This window comes from Rhynchophorus ferrugineus, unplaced genomic scaffold, assembly GCF_030347505.1.
Source record: "Rhynchophorus ferrugineus isolate W39M unplaced genomic scaffold, kcgeb_rfMv2 rfM601, whole genome shotgun sequence".
In the NCBI taxonomy this organism is placed as follows: domain Eukaryota; kingdom Metazoa; phylum Arthropoda; class Insecta; order Coleoptera; family Curculionidae; genus Rhynchophorus; species Rhynchophorus ferrugineus.
The window spans coordinates 5015-25000 of record NW_027473178.1 but is presented as its reverse complement, the minus strand read 5'-3'; the positions used below and the strand labels follow the sequence as shown (position 1 = coordinate 25000).

At 41.8% G+C, this 19986-nt stretch overlaps 3 non-coding genes across 3 annotated transcripts in view; all 3 read right to left on the bottom strand.

The window, feature by feature from the left end:
* Positions 1-529, bottom strand: part of LOC143206231 (large subunit ribosomal RNA) — a 4098-nt gene extending 3569 nt beyond the window's left edge. The window contains exon 1 of the ribosomal RNA XR_013008223.1: positions 1-529. This exon is cut by the window's left edge and continues 3569 nt beyond it. This is a non-coding gene — a ribosomal RNA (large subunit ribosomal RNA).
* A 419-nt stretch (positions 530-948) lies between these two features.
* On the bottom strand, positions 949-1103 carry LOC143206229 (5.8S ribosomal RNA). Its single transcript, XR_013008221.1, has one exon. It is a non-coding gene; the product is annotated as a 5.8S ribosomal RNA (ribosomal RNA).
* Positions 1104-1811: 708 nt separating this feature from the next.
* On the bottom strand, positions 1812-3800 carry LOC143206230 (small subunit ribosomal RNA). Its single transcript, XR_013008222.1, has one exon. It is a non-coding gene; the product is annotated as a small subunit ribosomal RNA (ribosomal RNA).
* Positions 3801-19986: the final 16186 nt, after the last annotated feature.

The following is a 19986-nucleotide window of genomic DNA, read 5'->3' as shown; positions in this document are numbered from 1 at the left end:
GCAACGCCGAAACGTCACGTGTCACGCGATCGCACGCCGCCTACTACGAGCCGCGAATGAATTTCTCCCTTCGACCTTTCGGGTTTCTCAGGTTTACCCCTAAACGGTTTCACGTACTCTTGAACTCTCTCTTCAAAGTGCTTTTCAACTTTCCCTCACGGTACTTGTTCGCTATCGGTCTCGTGGTTATATTTAGCCTTAGATGGAGTTTACCACCCGCTTAGGGCTGCACTCTCAAGCAACCCGACTCTAAGGAGAGATCCTCTCGCCGTCAGTCACGGTCGCTACGGGCCTGGCACCCTCTATGGGCTGTTGCCCCGTTCAAGATGGACTTGGACGCGCGACGTAACGTCGAGATAATGGACCCTCCCGAACACCACATTTCCCGGCGCCCGATGTCGGTCGCGGGATTCGGTGCTGGGCTAATCCCTGTTCGCTCGCAGCTACTAAGGGAATCCTAGTTAGTTTCTTTTCCTCCGCTTAGTAATATGCTTAAATTCAGCGGGTAGTCTCACCTGCTCTGAGGTCGCTAGTTTAATATGCGTGGCGCTCGTAATCATCATAATAATGAAGATTAGGAGCCAATACGAAATATAAAAGTTTAGAATGGAAAAGACGCGCCGTCGAAAAACGGTGTTTTCTCCCTCGTATTCGAGAGACAACGCACCTACGATCCGACGTCGATTAAAAACTAATTTTATCGGATACGACGATCGTATTAATGGTGCGCGCTACGTTTATCACAAAAACGTGCGAACGACCGTTTTAAACACGTCTCATCCCTTTCATATTCGTACGACCCGTACGAGAGAGTTAGGTCACACGTACGGGTCCGCTGTCACGTTTTAGAACGTCGCGATCGAATCGCGCTTATACGCTCAGCACGCTCAGACATTTCTCGTCGATCGCGAAGATCAAAGAAAATCCGAGCAGTCTTGAAATGAGATACGACCCTCAGCCAGGAGTGGTCCGGGTATGAGATCCCAGGACCGCAATGTGCGTTCGAAATGTCGATGTTCATGTGTCCTGCAGTTCACAAGTTGACGCGCAATTAGCTGCGTTCTTCATCGACCCACGAGCCAAGTGATCCACCGTTTAGGGTAATCTTTTTTTAAGTTAGGTTTTAAACGCATATCGAAACGTTTCTATTATAAGACGACGACGACGACGACGACGCGCGCTCACGTCATAGACAGCGCTTGCGCCCCTTTCGCAGCCGCCGTCGACTTTAAAACGCTCTTACGGTTTATTTTCGTCTTCTCCACTACACACAACGAGAGGAGCGGAGACAGACTACTCGAAATGGTGACGTTCGTTGTAAATTTTCGTCGTCTCACCTCGTACGACAACAAAAGAGCATACGCTGATCATAGTTTGGCAATATTTTCGTAAACTAAATCTCACCCTTTTGGAATGAAACAAACGAAGGGTGATAAGATTTTCGTAAACTAATCACATTACCGATCATCGTATATGTTCGTCGATATGAGGATCGAAACGTCGATTAGAAATATAATTGGCAAAATCGTTTTATTTTGCGCTCGATTTGTCCATTTATAACGAAATCCGTCGTAGGCCGACGATTATTACTCGTCGTCCTATATAACAACATCTTCATCGTATATATCTCCGCTTTCGGGCGTACATCTTTTAAAACCATATATTATAGGTACCCGAAAACAGCTACGTTGACGACGTCGAAATTCGATCGGAACTTCCGAACTTCGTAGATGGCTCTTTAACGTTCGACAATGATTTTTACAGACTTGTACGTTTACCTATTATATATATATAGGCATAACAACACACTGTAATGATCCTTCCGCAGGTTCACCTACGGAAACCTTGTTACGACTTTTACTTCCTCTAAATGATCAAGTTTGGTCATCTTTTCCTACACATCGACGACGCCGAAACGCCATCGCGTGTCGATCCGAAGACCTCACTAAATCATTCAATCGGTAGTAGCGACGGGCGGTGTGTACAAAGGGCAGGGACGTAATCAACGCGAGCTTATGACTCGCGCTTACTGGGAATTCCTCGTTCATGGGGAACAATTGCAAGCCCCAATCCCTAGCACGAAGGAGGTTCAGCGGGTTACCCGGGCCGCTCGGCCAGGGAAGACACGCTGATTCCTTCAGTGTAGCGCGCGTGCGGCCCAGAACATCTAAGGGCATCACAGACCTGTTATTGCTCAATCTCGTGCGGCTAGAAGCCGCCTGTCCCTCTAAGAAGAATAGTTTGTACGCCGACAGTAAAAACCGCGCACGAACCGCGAAACCCGAAAGCAACGCGGCCGGCGGGCCTTTAGGATGTCAAAAAGCGCCTAGTTAGCAGGCTAGAGTCTCGTTCGTTATCGGAATTAACCAGACAAATCGCTCCACCAACTAAGAACGGCCATGCACCACCACCCACCGAATCAAGAAAGAGCTCTCAATCTGTCAATCCTTCCGGTGTCCGGGCCTGGTGAGGTTTCCCGTGTTGAGTCAAATTAAGCCGCAGGCTCCACTCCTGGTGGTGCCCTTCCGTCAATTCCTTTAAGTTTCAGCTTTGCAACCATACTTCCCCCGGAACCCAAAAGCTTTGGTTTCCCGGAAGCTGCCCGTCGAGTCATATTAGGGAACGTCGACGGATCGCTAGCTGGCATCGTTTAAGGTTAGAACTAGGGCGGTATCTGATCGCCTTCGAACCTCTAACTTTCGTTCTTGATCAATGAAAGCGTTTTTGGCAAATGCTTTCGCTTCTGTTCGTCTTGCGACGATCCAAGAATTTCACCTCTAACGTCGCAATACGAATGCCCCCATCCGTTCCTATTAATCATTACCTCGGGGTTCCGAAAACCAACAAAATAGAACCGAGGTCCTATTCCATTATTCCATGCATACAGTATTCAGGCGAAATTTTAGCCTGCTTTGAGCACTCTAATTTGTTCAAAGTAAACGTGCCGGCCCACCTCGACACTCAGTAAAGAGCACCGCGGCAGGATTGAGTTGGGCCGTCGTAACCACGACGCGCACAACACGCACGCCGAAACGCACGCGCGACGGCGACGCGACACGACTAAGCCCACCGGCAGGACGTCTCGCGAAAAACACGCCAGTTAACACCGCGAACGATGAACCGGCGGCGCGAGACACAAATTCGACTACGAGCTTTTTAACCGCAACAACTTTAATATACGCTATTGGAGCTGGAATTACCGCGGCTGCTGGCACCAGACTGGCCCTCCAATTGATCCTCGTTAAAGGGTTTAGAGTGTACTCATTCCGATTACGGGGCCTCGGATGAGTCCCGTATCGTTATTTTTCGTCACTACCTCCCCGTGCCGGGAGTGGGTAATTTGCGCGCCTGCTGCCTTCCTTGGATGTGGTAGCCGTTTCTCAGGCTCCCTCTCCGGAATCGAACCCTGATTCCCCGTTACCCGTTACGACCATGGTAGGCGCAGAACCTACCATCGACAGTTGATAAGGCAGACATTTGAAAGATGTGTCGCCGGTGCGAGACCGTGCGATCAGCTTAAAGTTATTCAGAGTCACCAAGTTGTACGATGACGAGCGCGAACCCGAAACCGATTGGTTTTGATCTAATAAAAGCACTCCTTCCATCTCTGGTCGGAGCTCTGTTTGCATGTATTAGCTCTAGAATTACCACAGTTATCCAAGTAATTGTGGGTACGATCTAAGGAACCATAACTGATTTAATGAGCCTTTCGCGGTTTCACCTTAATTCGGTATGTACTGAGACATGCATGGCTTAATCTTTGAGACAAGCATATGACTACTGGCAGGATCAACCAGGGAACTGTTCTTATTATTTTATCGACACGAAGCAGATAAAACAAATACAGACACAGTTTATTTTATAAGTTTGACTTATAAAGAAACGTGTGCGTAAGACGACGATATATAATATATATCGACGACTAATAAAAAGGAGGTGCATGATAGCGCGCCTAGACGACGGAAAAACCGGTCCGAGGCGCCACGCTCTTACATTTTAATATTAGTTGTCTAATAAAACAAAACGATATCATCATCTTAGACACATCTTTTGTTTTTTTTATACACAACCGATCGACTAGGCACCCAATTATCTCGATTATCGACGACGATCGTCGACTACGTCGAAAATTGGATGCCGCAAAATATCGTTCGGCGTTTATAAGACCTCGAAAAACATTCTCTCCGAACCCTTCGCTAGATAGAAATATATAAAGCGACAAGGAAACCTCGTACGAGAAACGTTTCGTGATTTTTTATTTTATTCTCGCTCGGAGAGCAGAGAGCTATCGCAAAATGTGTTGCTGTTTTATGAACGTTCCGATGAAAAACCGATACGTCCATAAAAATAATAATTCCAATCGCATATGAATCGTGGATCATCTTCTTCTAACGAAGCCGAATGTTCCCGCCGAATTCGCGATCTCGCAGTGATACCGTCGTCGTCGTCGTACGCTTCCCGATATATCGAAAAAAACCGACCAGGAAGAACAACGAAACGACGATACAAAATCGCGAGAGCGTTACGAATATATAATAACACGACGAAATACGCTTTTTATTTAGATAAATAAAAAAATACGGTTCGGATCTTATATATTAACATATAATATGTAATACCACCTTCGCTGATCAAAAGCCACTCGGTAAAAGTGTCACAGCGCCGGTCGACCCGACCCGTCGTATCCGTCTCTCGTATCGCCCCACGTAGAAGCGCACACGATTTAAGCGCGGGTCTCTCGCCAGCTATCGGAAATGTATGGGTGTTTTAGAACAGATCGTTTATACGGACGTTGCGCAAATTTTTCGTTTTTACGTCTGCCCGTTCTCGTTATTATCGGAATGTTCCGATGAATAAACTTTAGCTTTAGACAACGTGAACTTCTAAAGCAATAATTTTAACCTCTCGTGTTAATACGTCCTCAGGCCGTTTCTAGACTGCCGATCACGTTCTTTAAAAGTCGGAAAATTCCGATCCATAAAATTATGCTAGTAGAATGTAAAGATCCTTCATAGGATGGATACTGTCACATATCGATACGGCGATCGGAGTAAAACTGTTCTCACGTATTTCAGGACATTTTAGGTTGTTACGTCGGCCCGTTCGTTATTATCGGTATATACCTATGAATAAATGTTTTGCTTGTAGAACGTAAGATTCCAAAAGAATGATTCGCCGAAACGATGGTGCACCCTTACGATCGGATATTTGCCGCTTATTGGCCATTTTCTATAATTCATCCGTTAGATATCGTTTATCGACTACGGATAAGGTTTTCCGATATCAGAATGTTCCTAAGGATGATTCGAAAGTGATTTGAACGAAGAATTTGATAGAATGAATCCTTTATTTATCCATTGAGTACAGGGTACGGAGTGTCTGCGGGGTCAGCTAATATATTATATTTCTCTCTCGACGTAATGGTAACTCGAAGTCCGAACCGCGCTCATGAAGCTCGGTTTCAATCCAATCCATGTTGGTCGGTTCCTCGAGAGGAACGCCGTATCTTCGCGGTCGACCGCCTAATGAATCAGGTGGTAAAAGTCCAAGCCCAGCGCGGCAACGGCAGGCGCGTTCAACGTTTTAACTGCCAATTCTACGGTCATTCATCGGCCAACTGTAAAGCCACTCCGGCCTACGTCAAGTCCCAAAGACAGAAATTCCCCGCCGAAATGCACCAACTGTTGAGAACCATACACCGCAAATTACTCGGGATGCAAGTGCCGACCTACTCCAAAAACAACCAAACCCAAAAGACCAATTCCTCCCCCCACTCATGTACGGGGAACTCAAGATAACAGTCGTCTGGCTGGTCTGGATTCCACTAGAACACGAACCCGATCTCCATTGGCGAAATACTCTTCGGAACATATTCAGATGACCAAGGAGATTTTCAGGCCATTTTCAACGCCATCAACCACACAGCTATTGGAAGAATTACTATCGGCCGGGATAATAGATGAGTTGGAACTTGGGCTTATTGCTCCAAGCGAACCAACTCACTACTCCTCCAATCGACCGACAATAATTGACTTTTTTATCTATCAAAATTCGAATCAAGCCTCTGACCTGCAAGTACTCCAAGATATCGATTCTGACCACAGGCCTATCCTCCTCACCCACCATCAGCGATTTTCCACTGAGTTCCACTGTCCCCAAGCAAGGTCAACCTAGTAAACGAAAAAAAAAGTATCTTCTCTTTGACGATCCTCATTATATTAGGACGATAGTTCCATTCTAAATTCTTGATTAATTACAGTTCCTATTTGTTCATTTCGAGACGTTCCCGTGATTAATACTTATCGTGTAGAAATTAGCCACAATCCACAATTAGCCACAGTTAGGAAAAATAAATTAATTATCATATAGTCATAAACGTAATAAAAATGAATACACATATTTTCGAAGTCACTCCAGAAATACTTTACCTTATTTTTAAATAACAATCTCGGGCCGTACCATTTTTACAAAACTTATTCTATATACTTACTATATAACAGATTATAATGATATAATATAATTCAATACAATAACTACAATATATATATATATATCTGAAAATTCTGTTTTTATAAAATGTCAGCTACTGTTTAACATTTCATTTTTTAAAATGTATATCCAATTGTGGTTCTGAAAAGAACCGATTTTGCAGGTAAGTAGTATATTGAAACACACATAGGTATGTGAATTAATTTACTTAGAACTGGTATATTTGGTGACTGCTTTGGTACCTTCGCTAACGGCGTGCTTAGCCAACTCACCGGGTAACAATAACCTAACGGCGGTTTGGATTTCTCTGCTCGTGATCGTTGATCTCTTATTGTAATGGGCGAGACGCGACGCTTCGGCGGCTATCCTTTCGAATATATCGTTCACGAAAGAATTCATGATCGACATGGCCTTGCTGGAGATACCCGTATCGGGATGAACCTGCTTTAAAACTTTGTATATGTAAATCGCATAGCTTTCCTTCCTCCTGCGCTTCTTTTTCTTGTCGCTCTTAGAGATATTTTTCTGGGCTTTTCCGGCTTTCTTGGCCGCCTTACCGCTTGTCTTCGGTGGCATTTCGAAATAAAAATCCCGACGTCTCACGTACCTCAAAGAGTACTTAACTAAAAAAATGCCTTTAATTCTAGAACTTATAACATTCGAAGGAACACTTCTAAGCCCCGCCCATAGCCCGAGTTAGAGTCTGATTGGTCGCGTATGATATAACGAGTTTGGCTCGCGGACAAAATTCCAGGCCGATCTGTAAGAAATTTCCAGTACCGTTTTTGATTTAAAGGTGAGCAGTATCTAACAACGATCGAGATTAACATGTCCGGACGTGGTAAAGGCGGAAAAGTGAAGGGAAAGGCGAAGTCTCGTTCCAATCGTGCGGGATTACAATTTCCTGTCGGTCGTATTCACCGACTTCTAAGGAAAGGAAATTATGCCGAACGCGTAGGGGCCGGTGCTCCCGTTTACTTAGCTGCCGTAATGGAATATCTGGCGGCCGAAGTTCTCGAGTTGGCGGGTAACGCCGCTAGAGACAACAAGAAAACAAGGATTATCCCTAGGCATTTACAATTGGCCATCAGAAACGACGAGGAATTGAATAAACTGTTATCTGGCGTTACTATTGCCCAGGGCGGCGTCTTGCCTAACATTCAAGCAGTATTATTGCCTAAAAAGACAGACAGCAAAACCAAATAGATAACGCAAACCGTTTAAAGTTTTGCATACGCCCTTTAATATCGGTCCTTTTCAGGGCCAACAAAATCGTATAAAAAAGAAGTTAGAATACGCGTTCTTATTAAAGAATAAATATTAACTAGAAAATTTATAAATAATCTGATCTGTACTGAATATTCCTTTATTACTGTTTTAGAGTATCGATCGATCGGTTCCCTAATTAGTTACGGCTCTATCTAGAAAATAATCATTTAAGTAATAATAAGATAATAAATAAATTATATAAATATTCTTTCTTTTATAAAGTTATATTGTGGTTCTGAAAAGAACCGTTTTTTTTTCTATTAAAAAAATACGGTCTTGGACGAACGTATTTTTTAGGGAAGTCGTAGCACGTCCAGGAGTGTCGGGATATTTGTAATTTTCAACTCCGTGTCTTCTTGATCTGACGATGAAATGTGTCGCCTGTTTAATATATCGTCATACGTAGTAGAAATAGTTTTATTTCTTTTTCTTTGGTGATACTGGTTTTTTAGTTTTCGCACCTTCACCAGCGGCAACACGAACAGTTGAGGTCGTCGTCTTAGCACTTTTCGGTTTAGGCGCCTTGGGCTTTTTCGTAGGTCCGGCTTTATTAGATTTTTTCGCTTTGGAAGGCGATTTCGGGGATCTTGCGGCCGTGTTGCTTTTTGCTGCTTTCGAAGATGAACTATTAGCGGCGGCATTGGAAGCGGACGTAGTCGTGGCGGCGGTAGATTTCTTTCCTGTTTTCTTTTCGACGGCTTTTTTGGCAGAAGCTTTTTTCTCGGCCAAAGTTGCAGATTCACCTTTCTTACTTTTAGCTGTGGTTTTCTTAGTTGAGGCGGAGGCGGCGGTCGTCTTTTTTTCCGTTTTCTCTGAGGTTTTTTTTGGCAGACGCTTTTTTACCACCGGCTGTCGTAGCTGTCGCGGCACCTCCTACTGGTTTTCGTTTATTTTTCTGTCCGGTTTTGGCAGTGGCCGTTTTTCTTTTCTTCGTACCTGCGGCTGTCGTACCTCCTGCTTTACGTGCCGAAGCCGCTAATTTAAATGATCCGGAAGCTCCTTTGCCCTTCGTTTGTACCAAAACACCCGAAGCGATCCACGTCTTTATATATTTCTTTATAAAGGGCGATAATTTGTCAGCATCCACTTTGTAATTGGCCGCTATGTATTTTTTAATAGCTCTGAAGGAAGTTCCGCCTTTCTCTTTCAATCCTTTAATTGCACTCGTTACCATATCAGCGATCGGAGGATGACTAACTTTCGATTTAGAACTCTTCGCCTTGCTCGAAGTGGATTTTTCTTTCTTCCCTCCTGCAGACGAACCTGCGCTACCGGCTGTAGCTGATGCGGCTCCCGTAGCCGACACCGAAGATGAATTCGACCCGGCCGGTGTGCCTGTTGACGATGCGTTAACAACGGCGGCGGAATTTCCTCCACTCCCTTGATTCGACGAAGGAGAAACCGCTTGTCCGCTAATATCGACGTCCGACATTCTGATATAATTTCTTAATTTTCTTATAAGAACGTTCTAATCACGATTCGTTTGACAAAGTTACGTACGTGCGTATGCTTCTCGTTCGCGTATTTTAACTGTCTGGCGGTCGCTCTCATTTAATGCGTACCCTATATGATATGAGCCGAACGGAGGACTGAACGGTCGAGCGCGAACGACGTTCCATATTCCGGCTTCGTCGAAACGTTCATCGAGCTTGGAACCGTTTACTTATTTCTCATATTAAATACATAAATCCTTTAGAATATCATACGATTTATGTTCGAGGCGTTAAAAGATAAAACGTAGTAGAAGTAGCAAACTTTACCAATAAATTTTACGTTGACTATCGTCTTAGAAGGAAGCACAAAATCAAGCGTTGCTCTCGATTCCGTCGAAACTACCAATTTACATTCGAGTTATAGACTTTCGGTTATAACTATGAAAATATATCTTTTCAAATCTACGTCCCCCGATATATCGTCTTTTGATATAAATGCAATTCCGTACAGATCTAATGCTATTATTGGAGAAACGAGACATATTATTCCTAATTGATGCGGTACAGATTGTTCGTTGTCCAAAACGAATCTATATCGAAACGTACCGTTGTCGAATTAACTGTAAGAAAACAATGACATGAAAATTAACCGATCCTATACTAATATACTTCTTATTTAACGGTTTCTTAACACCATCCGAACTCTGGGTTACAATCGAACGTATCGGGTGAGCAACGATATCGAGACGTCTATAAGAATATCGTGTCAAACCCTTCTGTATCGATACAATGCTCATATATATTATAGTATATTTTGCTTCTTTAGTTGAAATCTGTTTTCATAAATAGTTATCTAAAGTCAATAAATACATGGAACGCGATCTCCATACATACGTGCGTAGAACTACCGTACCTTCTTTGAAATCTTAAGGATTCTCCAAGCTCATCGACGCGAAGTTTATCTCGGAGTATTTTCTCTCTAAAGGAAAACTATATTAAAGCTTCAACGAAGATTCGGTATTCGATTGTTCACCATCATTTACATTCTTGTCATTAACCTAACATTTATTATGAAATCTTATTTTAAACTTTATCTATCTTTTTATATTACGATCGTCTATTATAATGCAGTATATTTGTTACTTTACAAGTAAATCTTAGATGAAAGGAGCAGATATTTAATAAAATTTAACGTCATCTTAGTCCATTTTCGAATAATAAATTTCTTTTTTTATGCTAGTAAATTTGTGGCTCTGAAAAGAACCGTTGTTTTCTTTAGTTGAATAGATACGTTGTTCTGTTTTAATTGGTCAGCATATATAATACTTTATTTAACCGCCAAATCCGTATAGGGTTCGTCCTTGGCGTTTGAGGGCGTATACTACATCCATGGCAGTAACGGTTTTCCTTTTGGCGTGTTCGGTATAAGTGACGGCGTCTCTGATAACGTTTTCCAAAAATACTTTTAATACACCTCTGGTTTCTTCATAAATTAGACCGGATATACGTTTAACTCCACCCCGCCTAGCCAATCTTCTGATGGCGGGTTTCGTAATACCTTGGATATTATCACGAAGCACTTTACGATGCCGCTTAGCGCCTCCTTTTCCCAAACCTTTACCACCTTTACCTCTGCCCGTCATGATTTATTCAATTTAGTATTAAAAGAAAGCAAATTTATAATCGAATTGTGCAGCGTACACCTCGAATACTACGGGTAACTATTTCAATTTCAAATCCTACCATGGGTTTTGTTGAGTTCGAATCGGGTCCCGCCCACAGATGCTAGCCGGACCAATCAGAATATCTTCACACATTATTAAAAAGGGAGATTTCTTTGACACCTTCGATCAGTTTCCAAAAGTTCGTTGGTGCTTGCGCTTGTAATTCTTCCTACACGTTTGAAGTCAGACCCGTTTAGACGATGGCTCGTACCAAGCAAACTGCTCGAAAATCAACCGGAGGTAAGGCTCCCAGAAAACAATTGGCTACTAAAGCAGCCAGGAAAAGCGCTCCCGCTACCGGTGGTGTTAAAAAACCGCATCGTTACAGACCCGGTACGGTCGCTCTAAGAGAAATCCGACGCTATCAGAAGAGTACCGAATTATTGATTAGGAAATTGCCTTTCCAACGATTGGTTCGCGAAATCGCTCAGGATTTCAAGACCGATTTACGTTTCCAAAGTTCGGCAGTGATGGCTTTGCAAGAAGCTAGCGAGGCCTATTTGGTTGGTCTCTTTGAAGACACCAATTTGTGTGCGATCCATGCTAAACGAGTAACTATCATGCCTAAGGACATTCAATTAGCCAGACGCATTAGAGGCGAACGTGCATAAATGCTACGGCTGTCCTATATTAAGGTCGTTTTTTGTATTTATATGAAAAAAAAAGGTTCTTCTCAGAACCACCAACTTCTATTAGAAAAAAGAGACATTGATATTTTTTCCGTTTATATGACGCTTTAGTTATAATATTTGTGAATTGAATTTAGAATATTATGCTCACAAATATATTGTGAATATTGAGGAATCCTTAGTAATAAGGTGTGAACACCTGCTGGATTGACTTGAAGTTTATATCACGATAAGAAAGGGGTATCACATATACTGTTATTATGTTACCGTAAAGGAATGAATATATAAAATAAAATATTTTTTTCTGGATATTTTAACATTTTTATGAACGATTACTATATTTTAATTTATTTGACTTCGTATATATCCTATCTTCTTAACAATAGTTTATTTCTTTTTTTCTTCTTTAAACATTTTGGGGCTCTGAAAAGAGCCGTTTTCCACCCTTCATATTATTATGATCACCTTCAAAATAATATATTTCGTTTACTTAGAACTGGTATATTTAGTGACAGCTTTGGTACCTTCGCTAACGGCATGCTTAGCCAATTCACCGGGTAACAATAACCTAACGGCGGTTTGGATTTCTCTGCTCGTGATGGTCGATCTTTTATTGTAATGGGCGAGGCGCGACGCTTCGGCGGCTATCCTTTCGAATATATCGTTCACGAAAGAATTCATAATCGACATGGCCTTGCTGGAAATACCCGTATCGGGATGAACCTGCTTTAAAACTTTGTATATGTAAATCGCGTAGCTTTCCTTCCTCCTACGCTTCTTTTTCTTATCGCTCTTAGAAATGTTTTTCTGGGCTTTTCCAGCCTTTTTTGCCGCTTTACCGCTTGTCTTCGGTGGCATTTTAAACGAATGAGATTCGCGACCTACCCATACAGCAAAAGATAAAAGACTAAACCGAAATATACCTATAGTCGTTTAATTATTTGATAAATGACGCTACACTTCTAAGCTCCGCCCATTCTTGGCGTTATGTCGTAGAAAGCTCTGATTGGTCGAGTAGGAAACGTACTAGTGTTTTGAGAAGTTGCCGAATAAAAGCTATTCGCTGGACAGTTCACTGCCAGTTGTTCATTCGTTGTCGAAAGGACGTGAGCGTTGTCGCCATTAGTTTTTCGGTTATTTTTAGTTTAAAAAAGTTAGCAATACAATGTCTGGACGTGGTAAGGGTGGAAAAGTGAAGGGAAAGGCGAAATCTCGTTCCAACCGAGCGGGATTACAATTTCCTGTTGGCCGTATTCACCGGCTTTTAAGGAAAGGAAATTATGCCGAACGCGTAGGGGCCGGTGCTCCCGTCTACTTAGCTGCCGTAATGGAATATTTGGCGGCCGAAGTTCTCGAGTTGGCAGGTAACGCCGCTAGAGACAACAAGAAAACAAGGATTATCCCTAGGCATTTACAATTGGCCATCAGAAATGACGAAGAACTGAACAAACTCCTCTCCGGTGTTACTATAGCCCAGGGCGGCGTTCTACCAAACATCCAGGCCGTATTGTTACCGAAAAAAACAGATAGTAAAACCAAATAAGTTACATGAGCCTTAGGGTTTTTGTGTCGTACAAAAACCTTTTAACTATCGGTCCTTTTCAGGACCACCAAAATAATAAAACAAAAAAAGAACTTAAAATTAAAACTCATATTATGACTTGCACTTACTAATTATTTAAAATATTCTAATAAACAGTTTAAGTACTTTAAAGATTGTTTTTTGGGTGTGTAAGATAAATTAAGAGACATTCCAATACCAATAATTATCGTTTTATTAAACAACAATTAAGTCGAAATAATATGAAGGATTTATTTCTAGCGGTTCTCCTTTAGTAAAATCGAACCGTATTATAACATCGCGCCTTGTATATAATCTATGTAATTAACGATGAATTTAAGGGGCGGTCTATTTATTAAGTATAGAGTTTTGGAATCCAAACCCTCAAATAATTAGGGCCAGTTATACTTAAATTATTATTTTAAATAAAATTATGATGATTGTAATGATTGAAAGATTATCCTTAAATCCTAATAGAGCTTCCGTTTTTTAAATATCGATAAATTTGTGGTTCTGAAAAGAACCGTTGTTTAATTTTTCTAAAATTAATTTTGAGGGTCACATTTCACGTTAGTTCGCGAATAAAATGTGACTTAACCTCCAAACCCGTATAATGTACGTCCTTGACGTTTCAAGGCGTATACTACATCCATTGCGGTAACGGTTTTTCTTTTGGCGTGTTCGGTATATGTAACGGCATCTCTGATGACGTTTTCCAAAAACACTTTTAAAACACCTCTGGTCTCTTCGTAAATCAGACCAGATATACGTTTTACGCCGCCTCGTCTAGCCAATCTTCTAATGGCGGGCTTCGTAATACCTTGGATATTATCACGAAGCACTTTACGATGCCGCTTGGCTCCTCCTTTTCCCAAACCTTTACCACCTTTACCTCTGCCGGTCATCTTTTATCGAACCTAATACAAAAAAAATAAATGATCTCGAATAAGTAGCGCGCTCACAACACGAGTGCTACGGACAACTGTTGTCGATTACATTCAATCAGCCCGGTTTTGTAGACTTAGGATTGAGTTCCGCCCACTGGCACAAAACGGACCAATCAGATTAGATAACATGTTATAAAAAGGACTCTCTGATTTTATGACCGAATCAGTCCGAAAGGGGTCGCCGTCGTTTGCGTTTGTTAATTTTTCTCATTACCTCTATTTTAAAAATATGGCTCGTACCAAGCAAACTGCGCGAAAATCAACAGGAGGTAAAGCTCCTAGGAAACAATTGGCTACCAAAGCGGCCAGGAAAAGCGCTCCAGCTACCGGTGGCGTTAAGAAACCACATCGCTACCGACCTGGGACGGTCGCTTTGCGGGAGATTCGTCGTTATCAAAAGAGCACCGAATTATTGATTAGGAAATTACCTTTTCAACGATTGGTTCGCGAAATCGCTCAAGATTTCAAGACCGATTTACGTTTTCAAAGTTCGGCGGTAATGGCTTTACAAGAGGCCAGCGAAGCTTATTTAGTTGGCCTTTTTGAGGATACTAATTTATGTGCGATACATGCAAAGCGAGTAACCATCATGCCCAAGGATATTCAGCTAGCCAGACGTATCAGAGGCGAACGTGCCTAAACTTTATTTTCTATCATTTATAATACTCTACTTATAGTCGTATTTTGCAACAAAAAAAAACGGTTCTTTTCAGAACCACCTAAATTTAATCAAAGAAAAAGAAGATAATTCAATTAATATTCTTTTATCGATATTTATATAAACCACTAAAAGAGTTATGGATTTTTATCTCAGAGTTATATTCGACTACATGTTAGTAATTAATAACAGTCGGTGTACTTATACGCATTGTTTTTAAAAACTAAAGAAAAAATAATGTAATCACTAATAACCAAAGAATAATAATATACTGTTGATAACAAAATTTGTATTTCAATATTGGATACTACAGCTGTATAATATATAAAATTAATTTTTTTAAGATTATTTCTTTTTTTATTTATCTAAATTGTGGCTCTGAAAAGAACCGTTTTCTCCTTTATGATATTCAAGGCTTATGGTTTACTTAGAACTGGTATATTTAGTGACGGCTTTGGTACCTTCACTAACGGCGTGCTTAGCCAATTCACCGGGCAGCAATAATCGCACGGCAGTTTGGATTTCTCTGCTTGTGATAGTAGATCTTTTATTGTAATGAGCGAGACGGGACGCTTCGGCGGCTATCCTTTCGAATATATCGTTCACGAAAGAATTCATGATCGACATGGCCTTGCTGGAGATACCCGTATCGGGATGAACTTGCTTTAAAACTTTGTAAATGTAGATCGCGTAGCTTTCCTTCCTCTTGCGTTTCTTTTTCTTGTCACTTTTGGAGATATTTTTCTGAGCCTTACCGGCCTTTTTGGCCGCCTTACCGCTTGTTTTCGGAGGCATTTCGAAATAAATATTACGATATTAAAGGAACCACGAAAAGTACTAGACTAAAACAAATTTCAGGAATCCTTAGAATTTATAGGCTCCTTAAATACACTCCTAAGCCCCGCCTATTATCTGAGTTAGCCTTTCATTGGTCGCGTACGAGATCATGCGTTCGGCTTACGAACAAAATTCGTTGCTAGTATGTTGACAGTTTTAGTACAGATTTCAACTCTAAGGCGAGCGAGTTCTAGAAGCAATCGATAGTAAAATGTCCGGACGTGGTAAAGGCGGAAAAGTGAAGGGAAAGGCGAAGTCTCGTTCTAACCGAGCGGGATTACAATTCCCTGTCGGTCGTATTCACAGACTTTTAAGGAAAGGGAATTATGCCGAACGCGTAGGGGCCGGTGCTCCCGTCTACTTAGCTGCCGTAATGGAATATCTGGCAGCCGAGGTTCTCGAATTGGCGGGTAACGCCGCTAGAGATAACAAGAAAACCAGGATTATCCCTAGGCATTTGCAATTGGCCATCAGAAACGACGAAGAATTGAACAAACTCCTATCCGGAGTTACTATAGCCCAGGGCGGCGTTCTGCCAAATATCCAAGCTGTATTGTTACCTAAAAAGACAGATAGCAAAACTAAATAAAACGAATGTAACCTATTTTATCATCAAATATCGGTCCTTTTCAGGACCACCAAGACAGCTGAAAAAGAGAATTTTATTATTTTAGCTTAAGTAGTAAAATAACAGGCATAAGTTTTAATTTTGAGAGGTTTTGTGATATACGACAGAGTTACGACGATATTTTATAGATCGCAATACTTTTGACAATACCTTTCTCTGAATCTTCGTGCATGCAGTCTCTTCTTAATGAGAGTATTGAACAATATCCATTTTATTGTATCGATATCGTATCTTTCTAATTTCTCATTCATTTCATTAATTATTTCCTAATTGTTATGATCGGATTTGCAAAGATTAGGATTTCTGTATATCGAACCGGTACATGTCAGCTGTATTTATGAGGTTATGTTATTTGTTCTTAGAATTTGATGTGATCAATTGAAAATGAGATGAAAGTTGCTTTAATTTATCGTTTCGGACCGACTATTAGTGCCGTGTCATCGTTTGGAGATTACTATGGAACATAATTGTGCGACGAGTTATGATAGACTGTCATTTATTGTTGCGACTGGATTTGGTGGTCTCCAGCTATATATGCGTTTATTATTTATAATTGTCGATCCGATTCACTACCTACTAATTCTATATTGTGAATTTTTAGTTTAATGATCATGTCCTTACTGTTGGACCAACACCCCACTTGGATGCATTGGTACGATGACTGTCTCCGTAGGAAGGCCATGCATGACAGTCAACCCATGTATTTCTTTTCATTAGGGTAGTTTATACAGTAAGTGTCTATTTATTGACTATAGGGTACCAATTAGTTACTTCGTATGGTTACCTTTAAGGTAATTGAATGATATTGTTGCTTTTAGTGAGCAACTAAATGACATTGAGAGATTTGACCGGATGTTAGTTTGAAGATGTTTATATATTCCATGCAACAATCTTTCGCTTATTCCGAGTTGCTGCGGTTATACACAGTTACTGACTTGCCCCTTGACATCCTCTCGGATGTGCACTTCCTTTGAGGATTATCCGTGATGACCTGTATTGCCTTATATAATTAGCATTTTTGAGTAAGTTTGAAATCTAGGTGAGAGTGCCGTTTATGTATGTATATGTTTGTTAATCTAGTGATTTATCATAGGTTACTTATTGTTGTTATTGCAATTTAGGTTAGATTGTTTCGAAGAGCCTTCCTTGATGTGAATATATCTCTTCCTTTGTTTCGACTGTGGGTGAATTCTGATGCTTAGCTAAGGATATTTTATATCATATTCTATTTATATCATTAATTTAGAATAGAATAGAATATAATATAATACAATTTTCAAAGATTTTTAATGATATTCTTGACAATTTTACGCTTCTCTATATTTGAAAATCCTATTCTTTGATTGTCTTGGTTCTCGCTAGATGGCGCGCGCCGCCTGATTTCTTTCTCTACTTTATGTCGTTGGATATTGTTTTCGTCTCTCATTCATTAGAATTGACGTACACGCATTGGAGGTTATGTCTTCGTTCTGTTTAAACGTTTTGTTTATTTTATTTTGTTATTGTTGTGTTTTTAGGTTTTCTTATGGATTAGACCGATCTTATGTGATTTGTCGACCTGTGACTTGTTTGTTTTACCCCCTCGCACCACTTGGAGGTTATGTCGGACACCATCTGTGTCACTAGATTGTACTTTTGTATGAATATTTCGTATTATTTCAGGGTGAATTTGACGCCGTAGATATGTTTTGATATTGTTTAACCACTTTTATTTCATTTTATTTTGTTGCTAGTCACCTTCCAATTAAGATACCAGCGGTGTATTTACATTTTTTGTATTTTTTAGGTTATCCGTGTCCAGTTCCCCTGACAGAACTGGTAGAGCCGACCGTGATCAATCTGGAAATCACATGTCCGAAGCTATCCACATCAACCTGCGGTTCCTCTGCACTTGATGACCGAACGCCAACAGGCCAGGATTCTACCTTTGCTTAAGTACTTTCGGATATGTTGAATACTACATTTGTTTATATTAGACTTATCTGCTCGAAGTTTATTAGTTAGATGACTTATATGTTTGATTTGCAAGGTATGAGGTCTATTGAGATAGCGACCCCGTAGGACGGTGCAGTAACTTCGTGATTGTGTTTCATATTGTTCAATCATTCCTAATGCCAATCATCCTCCCATCGGAATATCAATAGTCTAGTTATGATTTTTAATGTTTTAGGTTAGGGAGTCTTGGCAGAGTTGACGGAACTGGCCGTGTCCGAGTGGTGGAATGGACAAAGCACCCTGGGACCATTGCTACTATGAGTTTGCCAATTTTCCACACTACAAGATGAGCATTATTTGTCTTTCTCTATGATTAGGACTATCGCTGAAACAGTAGTCCTAGCAAGTCCTACTCCCCAAGCGGAGAGAAGTTAGGGGGGCAGTAGGAATCTCGTTAATCCATGCACGCGCCTTCCTGATATGTTCGGGCATAGGCTGCGGTTGTCAAGGCGGTGGTAGTTAGTCCCGCCGTTTACCCGCGCTCGGCATCTCGATCCTTCTCTGAACGGATGCGAACGCGATCTGCTGAGCTGGTCTTTCCTGCGTAAGTATATGGACATTTTGAAATGTAGACTATCTGTCTATGGCTCTGGTGCTTGTTAAAACTCCGAGCTGGTCTTTCCTGCGTAAGTATCGGGGACGGTTCACGTACGGGTCTCCGAGCGCCTGTTCGGTTCCGTCGCGGCAGTATTGCGTAAAATTTTAGATAAGGACAGTGGGAATCTCGTTAATCCATGCACGCGCCTTCCTGATATGTTCGGGCATAGGCTGCGGTTGTCAAGGTGGTGGTAGTTAGTCCCGCCGTTTACCCGCGCTCGGCATCTCGATCCTTCTCTGAACGGATCCGAACGCGATCTGCTGAGCTGGTCTTTCCTGCGTAAGTATATGGACATTTTGAAATGTAGACTATCTGTCTATGGCTCTGGTGCTTGTTAAAGCTCCGAGCTGGTCTTTCCTGCGTAAGTATCGGGGACGGTTCACGTACGGGTCTCCGAGCGCCTGTTCGGTTCCGTCGCGGCAGTATTGCGTAAAATTTTAGATAAGGACAGTGGGAATCTCGTTAATCCATGCACGCGCCTTCCTGATATGTTCGGGCATAGGCTGCGGTTGTCAAGGTGGTGGTAGTTAGTCCCGCCGTTTACCCGCGCTCGGCATCTCGATCCTTCTCTGAACGGATCCGAACGCGATCTTAGTTAGGGACATTTTGAAATGTAGACCATGAGTCTATGGCTCAGGTGCTTGTTAAAGGTCTGAGCTGGTCTTTCCTGCGTAAGTATATGGACATTTTGAAATGTAGACTATCTGTCTATGGCTCTGGTGCTTGTTAAAGCTCCGAGCTGGTCTTTCCTGCGTAAGTATCGGGGACGGTTCACGTACGGGTCTCCGAGCGCCTGTTCGGTTCCGTCGCGGCCGTATTACGTAAAATTTTAGATAAGGACAGTGGGAATCTCGTTAATCCATGCACGCGCCTTCCTGATATGTTCGGGCATAGGCTGCGGTTGTCAAGGTGGTGGTAGTTAGTCCCGCCGTTTACCCGCGCTCGGCATCTCGATCCTTCTCTGAACGGATCCGAACGCGATCTTAGTTAGGGACATTTTGAAATGTAGACCATGAGTCTATGGCTCTGGTGCTTGTTAAAGGTCTGAGCTGGTCTTTCCTGCGTAAGTATATGGACATTTTGAAATGTAGACTATCTGTCTATGGCTCTGGTGCTTGTTAAAGCTCCGAGCTGGTCTTTCCTGCGTAAGTATCGGGAACGGTTCACGTACGGGTCTCCGAGCGCCTGTTCGGTTCCGTCGCGGCAGTATTGCGTAAA